This window comes from Triticum aestivum, chromosome 3B, assembly GCF_018294505.1.
Source record: "Triticum aestivum cultivar Chinese Spring chromosome 3B, IWGSC CS RefSeq v2.1, whole genome shotgun sequence".
Taxonomy (NCBI): domain Eukaryota; kingdom Viridiplantae; phylum Streptophyta; class Magnoliopsida; order Poales; family Poaceae; genus Triticum; species Triticum aestivum.
This window is the reverse complement of record NC_057801.1, coordinates 356,810,971-356,822,347: the sequence shown is the minus strand read 5'-3', so window position 1 is coordinate 356,822,347 and position 11,377 is coordinate 356,810,971.

Below are 11,377 nucleotides of genomic sequence, written 5' to 3'. Positions count from 1 at the left end.
CGAATCAATATAAGACGTTGGTGGTAACCAGTATGACTATCACCGCCCACAATTCTTTGTGTTCTACTCGTGCATATCATCTACGCATAGACCTAGGTCGGAAGCTGTTAAGGAACGTTGCATGGAAAACAAAAAAAAATCTACGCACACACAAGATCTATCAATGGAGATGCATAGAAACGAGAGGGGAGAGTGTGTCTACGTACCCTCGTAGACCGTAAGCGGAAGCATTTAGTAACGTGGTTGATGTAGTCTAACTTCTTCGCGGTCCAACCGATCGAGTGCCGAACGTACGACACCTCCGCGTTCAGCACACGTTCTGCTCGGTGATGCCCTCGCCTTCTGGATCCAGCAAGACGGTAAAGTAGTGGATGAGTTCCCACAACACGATGGTGTGGTGACGGTGGTGGTGATGCTATCTTCGCAGAGCTTCACCTAGGCACTACAAAAATATGACCGAGGAATGAAATTGTGGAGGGGGGTGCCGCACACGGCTAAGCAATTGTTGTGGTTATGTGTGGCGCCCCCTCCCACTTATATATAGATTGGGGAGAGGGGAGGCAGCCAGGAGGCGCCCCATGTGGGGCTGAATCCCACTTGGGCTCCTACATCAAGCCGCCTCCCCTTCCTTGTTTGCGTGCGGGAGGAAGGCAGGTGGAGGTGGCGCCCCTCTCCCCTTTGCTTTCTCTCATGAGGAGGGAAAGGCAGGAAGGACCAACCCTCCCCTTTTCCTTCCCCTAGGGCTGATAGCCAGGGAGAGGGGCTTCCCAGCTCCCTTGTGGGCTGGTGTGTCTCTCCCCTTGGCCCATTAGGCCCATATACCTCTCGGGGGTGTCCAGAACCGCTTCCGGCGATCCGATGACTACCCGGTGCACTCCGAAACTCTTTCAGTGTCCAAATAGTATCGTCCTATATATCAATCTTAACCTCCGGACCATTCCGGAGCTCCTCGTCGTGTCCGTAATCTCATCCGGGACTCCGAATAACATTCATTCACCAAATCATATAACTCATATAACACTATATCTTCAATGAATGTTAAGCGTGCGGACCCTACGGGTTCGAGAACAATGTAGACATGACCGAGGCACCTCTCCGGTCAATAACCAATAGCTGAACCTGGGCCCATATTGGTTCCTACATATTCTACGAAGATCTTTATCGGTCGAACCTTATGACAACATACGTAATTCCCTTTGTCTGTCGGTATGTTACTTTCCCGAGATTCGATCACCGGTATCTTCATACCTAGTTCAATATCGCTATCGTCAAGTCTCTTTACTCGTTCCATAATACATCATCTTGCAACTAACTCCTTAGTCACTTTTCTTGCAAGCTTCTTATGATGTGTATTACCGAGAGGGCCCAGATACCTCTCTGATACACAGACTGACAAATCCCAATCCCGATCTATGCCAACTCAACAAACACCTTCGGAGATACCTGTAGAGCATCTTTATGATCACCCAGTTACGTTCTGATGCTTGATAGAACACAAGGTATTCCTCCGGTATCCGAGAGTTGCATAATCTCATAGTTGAAGGAATATGTATTTGACATTAAGAAAGCCGTAACAATAAACTGAACAATCATATGCTAAGCTAACGGATGGGTCTTGTCCATCGCATAATTCTCCTAATGATGTGATCCCATTACCAAATGACACATGTCTATGGTTAGGAAACCTTAACCATCTTTGATCAATGAGGTAGTCTAGTAGAGGCTCACTAGGGACACGGTATTTGTACATGTATCCACACATGTATTTAAGTCTCTAAAAGACTAGACGCTAAGACCAGCAACTTGACACGACGATGCAACCGCAAATTCAACAAAGCAAAATACTGAAAAGACTATGCAAAGGCTCAGACTGGTTCGGATATGATGACCTAACCCTAACTTTTTTTGGCTTTTTCGTGGACTGTAGGTATGAAGAACAGACTCGATCTAAACTACGAAAAATGGTAAAATCTCACCGAGCAACCTGGAAATATGATACCACTTGATAGAGGCAAAGGTGTCCCGTCTTTCGATGAGATGGTGGCTATTGTTTTGGAGGAAGTCGACTTTGACGATCCGACTACGAACGTGCGAGGATGTCGCACCTTAGCAATCGCTAAACCAACTCCGAGAGGTTATTGACGACGCCGGAGCACGATCAACCTAACCACGAAGGTCTGTTTCCTACAGGCAAACGAAGAACAAGCAAGAAACTAAGATTGCAATCTGGATATTGCGAATATAAGAGGAAAGCTTTATTGATCAAGGTGGGGTTCTGTGACGCCTTTGTCTGGTCGTTGAACACAAACGAAGTACGCGAAGTTGCAGCTATGGAGAACTTTAATCTAAACAAAACCCAAAGTCTAAACGGTGCCCTAAGGGTTGTATATATGGAGATAGAGGGGGGCAATTTCATGGCCCTTGGTGGAGGGGTCTGAAATCAACCCTATCTCTTATTTCCCCACACATACGGACTCTAAAAATAGCCTATACTTATGTATTTCGAAATTACATGGGCCTGACCCAATAATAAGGTGACGCAGCACCTAGAATTGCCTCGGGACGAAATTTATGAAGTGGCATCTTGTATATTTCGTCCAAGGTTTCATGCACCCATTATGGTGGCTTCAAAGTCCTGAAATCATCACTTGTAACTCCGTTCTTGTTCCCCTTGCGCATGCCATCATCTCCATGCTTGTTCTTGCTCCAATGTTCATCCTTCTCCAAGCTAGGCCCTTCATTTGTAAGCAAAACAAATGTATCCAATTTAGGCAGCATCATATTCTCATGAACATTAGAATCATTACCAAGAAACGAAAGTACCTGATAATTTAATTGGCGTGCGCGAGCTCTAGTAATTGGTCCATTATATTTAGCAGTAGGGGCTGTGGGTGTAAAAATGGTATTGCTGTCCTCATCAGATCCAAATATGATTTATTCCCCGATTCACATGATTCTTTTGCATCAATAGTTAATTCAATGGGTTCACTCAGAATTGTGTGATCACATGGCAAAGTTAAATCATCAACATAGTCCTCTAAAATAACCGGTGTGATCAAAGTAGTCGTAGCTCATTGCATGGTGCATCTAAATTGACAAGGCACGCATCATACTCATGTGGAGGTGGAAGATCGGTACCTTTTTCATTACCTATTACGATCGACTCAGATGATGTAGGCACTCTCAAAGGTGATGTGTCACATGGTGGAGGTGATGTAGTCCTCACAGAAATGGATGTGGTTGTCATAGTACGCCTAGCAGTGGAAGGAACAACCGTATCATCACTTGGAATGTGCTCCTTGCGCTTGTTCTCCTTGTCTGCAACACGTCGTTTTATTTCCTGTTCAGCTTTGCAAGCAAGTCGAAACAAACGGTCCAAAGGATAACACTCTTCATGAATTAGTATCTCCTGAATATCACGGTTTAATCCGCCCCAAAATCTATCCATAAAATCATCTTCAGTTTCCTATAAAAAAGAGTGCAACAAGGTAGTTTGTAAATCATCATAATATTTTGTTACAGTGTCGTTACCTTGTTTTAAATGTTGTAGTTTTTTAAGCATGCCACGAGTATAATAAACATCGATGAATCTATCTCTCATGACAAGTTTTAAATCATCCTAAGTATTAGGTACATAATCAGGGTATAACCGACAATGTTCACTCCACCAAACAGTAGCAAAACCAGTGAAAGTACCAACCGCGGCCTTAACTTTTTCATGTTCAGAAAAATTATGGGAAGCAAATATAGCATTTATTTCGAACTACCATTTAATATATAAATCAGGCTTAAAACGACCATTAAAAGGTGGCATGGAAACAAGAACCTGTTTGTGCGCATTCAGACGTCTTTGTACCTCTTGTGATGGTGGTTGTATTTTCGGAGGTGATGGCACGTCTCCCAGGATAGATGAAGCCCAACCGACTCTGGAACATGCCATGATTAGTAGAAACAAGAAACAAAATCCAAGAATAATGTTCCTATGAACTACTTGAATGTGGTGATAAAACGCTCACAGTAGAGCAAAAATCAAAGTCTTGCAAGTTCTTACCATGCAGCAGATGGTGATCGGCAACCAGCGGTGTCAAGCAACTCCAAAAGTTGGGTAAAGCGATTGCCAGATGAATGTATGGATACACGGTGTAAAAATATGCGGATCTGGGTTGGCTATATATATGTGGAAAAAAATGCTACAACCATGTTAATTAATGCAAGCTGAAAATTCGTTCAAAGTGGTCGAGTGCTGGCCCTAGGCGAGACTATATTAAAGCCGCGAGCCTAAGACACAGAAGGATTCACGTAATAACCTGGCAGACGTATGTGGATGCAAAAACCCGATGGTACCAAAAAAAAATGGACGTATGAATAGGTTGACCTGAATAGCAGCGATCAAGAAAAAGAGTAGGTAATGTGTACTCTTTTTTTTTGCTAAAAATCTATCTCTCGGTAGTGCTGCACACAACCCACTTCTTTTTTTCTGCTTTTTTTTTGGAATGTTGTGTTACTTGTAGCACGATCTCCAATGTCAAAGAGCCCCACACCAGCACGTATGTATACTCCTCCAACCTGACTTCTCCTATTCTTTTTTAATTCCTATGCAAAGTCAACCGTCCAACCGAATAAAAAGAGAACATGTTTGTTTTTGCTTCGGTCTCCACTTCTCCCAATTTGCTCTCTATTTTTTTTTCAAGTCAAACTCTCCAATGCGTGAGGATATTCTATTTTGTTCTTCCTTTAATCTCTCTCCCCAAAAACAACCAGCTCTCGTGCCAAACGTTGGAAGGGCATGTACAATGATGCTATCTTAAAAGTGCCACGTAGGATAAATAATGAGGTGGAGGAGAGAGAGCTCGTAAGAAAAGGCTTGTCTTATCTTATTTAAGAGAAGACCAGAGATGATCTCTTAGCACAATATGTCTCACCACATTTGTAGGAATAGCTACTTATTAAAGATAAGGCTAAGAGATGACACATTGTAGATATTTTTTTATTATCTCTAAATTACATGCAAGATTTAAGATAAGACTATCTTATTAACCATTGTACATGCCCGAACAACCACCTCGCCTTGATTTACGTGCAGACTTTTCCTTTTTTTTTGGCAAACGGCCCTAGCAAACTCCTCCCAAAACAGCAGCGCACTATGCCTTTTTTTTTCTTTTCTTGGCATGGATCTGAACAAAATCTGGTAGGTATCTTTTCTTGACTTCTTTCCATTTGACACGTCCCAACTTTCCTCTGCAAAAAGATTCCAAATCAGCAGCTGATCCAACTTTTCAAAATATCAGCAGTTTTTTTTCCTCAATGTAAACTCTCCAACCAAAAACCAGATCTGCACTTGTTTTTTTTAAACCGGTCCAAACCTGCCAATCATAGAAAGATGCGCTACTAACTTTCCTTTTAACTTCAGCCGTGCACACAATATTTTATTTCCCTTAGAAATCTCAACGGAATCAGCCCCTTCCTTTTCTTCAAAACGTCCAAGCAATCAGCATGTTATTCCTTTCCAAACATGGTCTCCTTTTTTTATGCTTTTTCCAAAAACCAACGTGGCAAACTAGGAAGGAATCAAATAGATAGTATTCACCTTGGAAACCCAACCCAGATCTCAACTCCCTTAAAACAAACAAGAGGGGCCACGTGATTTTCTCCTCTCTTTTTGTTTTTTTGCAAACCAAAACCAACTAGTACTCCTTCGTGGGAAACAAGTGTTTTCTGTTCTCAACTTTTTTCTTCCACAAGATGAAATATGCTTGACAACGACGAACTACAGCAGCGGATGGATGGCGGCAGCGGCGGGAAAAAAATATGACAACGGAAGAGGACGATGAACAAGATCATGGTATTGGTGAAAGCGGTGTGAACAAAATATGACTAGAACTCGAAACTCTAACAATCAGACACTAAAAACTAGCAACTCGACACATGATGCAACCGAAAATTCAACAATGCAAAAACTATGTGGCAATGGCGAAAAGGCTCGGACTATCTTGGACATGGATGAACTAATCTAACTTTTTTTGTGGCTTTTTCTTGGACTCTAGGGATGAAGAACAATGCAATTTAGACAATGAAAAACCGGAAAATCTCACCGAGAAACCTGAAAACTGATACCACTTGATAGAGGCGAGGGTCCTGATCTTTCGATGAGATGATAACTATCGATTTGGTGGAGACGACTTTGACGATCCGGCTACAAACATGCACGACGTTGCGCCTTAGCAATCGTTAAACCAACTCCGAGAGGTTATTGACCACGCTGAAGCATGATCAACCTGACCACAAAGGTCTATTCCTGCAAACAATCAAAGAACAAGCAAGAATATGATTAAGCAATCTGAATATTGCAAGTATGCATGAAGTATTGATAAAAGTGGGGTTTCATAAGCGGTCTTGGTCTGGTCGTTAGACACAAACGAAGGACACGAAGTTGCAGCGATGATTAATTTTTAACTAGAATAAAACCCAAGTCTAAACGATGCCTTAAGGGCTATATTTATAGGAAAAAGAGAGGGGATTTCGTCCACCCTAGGCAAGGTGGGACTAAAACACCTCCTAAGTCGTTTCCCCTACAATATGGACTCTAAAAATAGATTACATGGGCCTGGCCAAAATTTATGAAAGGCCATCATGTATATTTTGTCCATCGTCTTGTATGTCATCATGGTGGCTTCAAAGTCCGAAAATCTCCACTTGAACCTCGGTTCTTGTTCTCTTTGCACGCACCTTCATCTCCGTGCTTGATGATGTTCCAATGTTCATCCTTCTTGTTCGTGCTAGGCCCTTCAATTGCAAGCAACACAAATGTATCTAAGTTAGGCAGCATCATATTCTCATGAACACTAGAAAGATTACCAACAAACAAAAGTACCTGATAATTTAATTGGCATATGCGAGCTCTAGCAATTGTTCCAAGATGTAAAACAAAAGGGGATATGGGTGTAACTGTGATAGCCATGTCCTCAACACTGTATGGTCTAAATCATTCTAGTTTTTGTTGTCAAATCAAGATAGAGACACAGTTCAAATCATATCTGTTTAAGACAAAGCAGCATACACAGAACATAAGTGTGGGAAACTACATAGCAATAACAACACTTGTAATGTGCATGACATGAGAACATAACTGTTTATTCAATTGAAACTGAAATCAACATACAACAAGTTACAACAGCAAACCAGTTAAAGAAACAGGTTTAAAACATACCAGTTCACCATTGAAGTTTCAATTCCATCCTTCAAATTTGAAATTAGTTGGTATGAGTAAATACAGTGATGCAAGAGCAAAGGAGTATGAACTATAGCTATAGAAAATGACCTGAGAACAATTCTTCTTCTACTTTAAGTGTTGAGTTGGGGTTTAGAGTGGTGGTCCTCGAGCTTTGGGCACTGCAGTTGCCTTACTATCTGCTCATGTTTGGGTGCTCTACGGGGAGACGGTGTTGTGTCAACTGGAACTAGGTTACTATCTGCTGGGGCTGGGGTTAGAAGGGGTGTAGCTGGTTCTCTATCCAACTGGGTAGGGGTAAAATCTATGAGAGCCTGGGTTATGTGTGGTTTGGATGGTTCTTGGGAAAGTACAACCGTGGTTCTATCTGCATCGACTGATAGCACTATCTTGTTTGAAGACCGTGTTGTTACTCCCTTAGATACTGCCATCATCCCGTCCAATTCAAATGGCTGATAAACAAGAAAAGTAATTGAATGTATAGACATTATATGATAGACAGGTGCAATGGTTAGTGGGGAATAAAAGAGGGCATGTAATAATTCACATTTATGTTGTCTAACCAAACAGGATAGCATGACACAATTTCACATATATGATGGGTAACTAACACTACAAAAAAAATATACATCCATGACATTTTGGGCCGAACGAAAAAAAATTATGTCATGCTTATGACACTTCTATGACGAGAATTGTGACAAAACCCGGTATCATCATAGATGTGGTGGGCTCCTACCTCTATGACAAAAAATCATGATAGAAAATGGGCTTTTCATCATAGGCGGGCTGGAGACGCAGCTGCATGACATTCTTTGGGCCGTCCATGACGGAAAAAACCGTGGTAGAAGTGAGGGCAAGGAAAATATCAGGGAGTTCACGGTTACGGTGAGTGGTCGGGGCTGAGCGATGCACGAAGGGATTGTGCGTTTCTCTCGTACACGTACGCGGGTGGGTGTGAGGCGTTGGGCTCTAACTGAACCCGAGCGAGGCGTTATCCTACTGAACCCGAGTGATTGCACTGTAGACTACGCATTACTGAACCCGAGCGATCGATCGATCCCTGGATCTTAACTAAATCCGATCGAGCGATTCCTTCACTACTGCTGCTAACTGAAGCCTATCGAACCTGTTGCCTCTTGATGAAGTGAGTGTTGTTGGCCGGGGGGGGGGGGGGGTGGATGAACAGTTCGCGGTGGGGGTTGGATGAACAAGACCCAGTAGTAGAGGTCGTTGCCGCTGGATGAACAGGACCCCATGGAGAGCTGGATGAACAGGACGACCCGTGCAGGGCTGGTTGAACAGTAGCCGGTGGATGGCTCGATGAACAGTAGCCCGTGGAGGGTTGGTTGAACAGGACACCGTGGAGAGGGCTGGTTGAACAATAGTCGGTGGAGGAGCGGTGGAGGCTGGATGAACATGAGCTCGGGGATAAACAGTCGCAGGTGGAGGCTGGAGGAGGTCGACGGTGGATGAACAGTACCCCGTGGAGGCTGGAGGAGGTCGACGGTGGAGATGAACAGTAGCCCGTGGAGTCCCATTTTGCGGTTCTCCACACCCCTCCCGATGAACATGACCCCCGTTTCGACCGTAGCGGTCCAACACAAGTCCGTTTCCTTCGTTTTGCGATACGCCACACCCCTCCCGATCAATAGGACCCCATTTCAACCGTAGGCACTCAAACACAAGCCCGTTTCCTCCGTTTTGCGATACGCCAGACCCCTGCCGATGAACATGGTCCCGTTTCAACCGTAGGCGTTCGAACACAAGGCCGTTTCTCCATTCTGCGGTATGCCAGGCCTCATTTCGATCGGTTGTTCCGTCCAAGCCGGTTGCCTCCCGATGAACACGACGACGCAGTTTCTCCATTCCAACCCAGCCGGTTGGCTGCCAATCAACAGGACGCCGTCGCTGCCTCTCCATGTACACGAGCCCTGGCCGTACGTATGCACGAGTAGGCGGTCGAGACCCCGCCCGTATGTAGGTACGTGGCCGTATTTACTTTCTTGCACCCTGGTTGTACGTACGTGTACATGCTATGTGCACGCCTCTACTACGACACGTGTGCACCTCTACTACGACACGTGCCCTTCCTTACTCGGCCATGGTTCATCACTGCAGCCTGTAGACAGACTGATCGAGCAGTATGTACATACATGTTCGCGACCGGAATGAAAATGCTACGTATGCTTCGACCAGGTGGGTCCTGATGAAGCCATGTACCTGGGGTAGGGTCATGGACCTATCCAAGATACCCTCCCCAAGGACATCTCTAGAAGAAACCACTTGTCAGTCGACCTGGAAGGATTCCACTCGACGGACTTGAAGACACTCGACCATGAAGCCAAACACTCGACCGCCAGGAGATCTAAAGTCAGTCTGCACACAAACGGTCGGTCATTAAGTAGCTTTTATGGTCATCATAGCACTTTATGTGGGACGTTACCAGTAACCCCCGATCTTAATGTACTTTAAACCCTACATAACTGAGGGCCGGAGGGGTCTGGCAAACTCTATATAAGCCACCCCCCTCCTCAGTGTCAAGGGTTCGCACCCCTGTAACTCATACGCACATAATACAGTCGACCGCCTCCGGGCTCCGAGACGTAGGGTTATTACTTCCTCCGAGAAGGGCCTGAACTCGTAAACATCTTGCATATACAACTACTCCATAGCTAGGATCTTGCCTCTCCATTCCTACCCCCTATTCTACTGTCAGACTTAGAACCACGACAGTTGGCACCCAGCGTGGGGCAGGTGTCTTAGCGACTTATTGGAGAAGTTGCAATTTTTCCGATCCCCTTCATCATGGTTTCAAGCGGAGTTTTGGTTGAGGGCCACGAGATCCGTCTCGGCGCGCTCACGTTCATCGCCGACGACTCCGCTTAGCTTCAGGAGGCTGCACTCGACATCGACGCGCTCCCCGTCCGCGGGGCGACGCACTTTCGTGCGTGCATTCGCGGCGTCCTCCTGCGGTAACCGTCGACCCAGTATCGGTCGACCCTTGTGTCGTCCTCCCTCCCTGTCTCCTGCCGGCGCAAGCACTCTGGTCGGTCGAGGCTTCAGCGGTCGGTGAGACACGCTGTGGCTTGCCAGTCGGCCACTCCCCAAGTCGCGGCGATCGAGCCCGACGAATCTCTCTACGGCCTGTTCGACTGGCTCCATAGAGACTGCATCAGAGTGCGACAGTAGTGATCCAGCGGCGGAGGTTCTGATGGTCAATGGACCATGCAGTCCTCCCGGTTTTCCCCGCACCGACGGAGTTGATGGCGGAGGCGATCCGGTGCACGCCCACGAAGAATATCAGCCCGAGCCCCTCACGTCGCTACAAAGGGAAGAGCTTCGCCGCCGGAACATGGATGCACTGCATACTCCTATCGTTGGAGAAAGCCCTGAGGCTCGTGCCTTAGAGGATGCACGTTTGGCCAACTTGGCTGAGCGCACTCGATTGGAGAACCTTCAGCGAGCACTCGAAGAGCGTGCACGGCAACGGGTTCCAGACTCCAGTCGACGTCAACTCTTTCCACCACCGACTTAGGTATATCAAACTCCAATTCAGAATCTAGCAGCTGCAGCCTGTATAGCTGAGTCAATTCAGCCCTCCCAGTCAGAGGCTGGCAGTGGCTTGCTACAGATCAGAGATTTACTCCGGGCAGCAGGAGATCAAAATTCAGCCATATCTCAGTCATGGAACATGATTCACAGCAGATCCATCGCTGCGAATACAGTCCAGTCGGCCCATAGCCCAAGATCGCCCCCGAGGCGTGAAGGACATGGAGGTCGGCGTGATCAATATGATGACCGATTCAATCGTGATGATCGACGTCGAATGCCCACTCGTCCCCCAAGGGGTGGGTCATACGCTCCTCGACAGCAAGATGACAGACGCCAGCACAGTGTTGGGCGAAGGGTTCCAGTCGACCCCAGAGAACCAGGCTTTGATGCGAGATTCATTATCGTTCAAGGTTTGGTCGACCGGAACAGAGCTCACCGAGAAGGCCATGACAGAGATGTGCCCACCAGCAGCAGAGTTCACGTCTCAGGACCAGAGTGTTTTAGCAGAGCCATCAGGGCCGCGGTGATTCCTCCCAACTTCAGGTTGTCGACTGGAGTCAGTAAGCTCACTGGTGAGTCCAAGCCTGATACTTG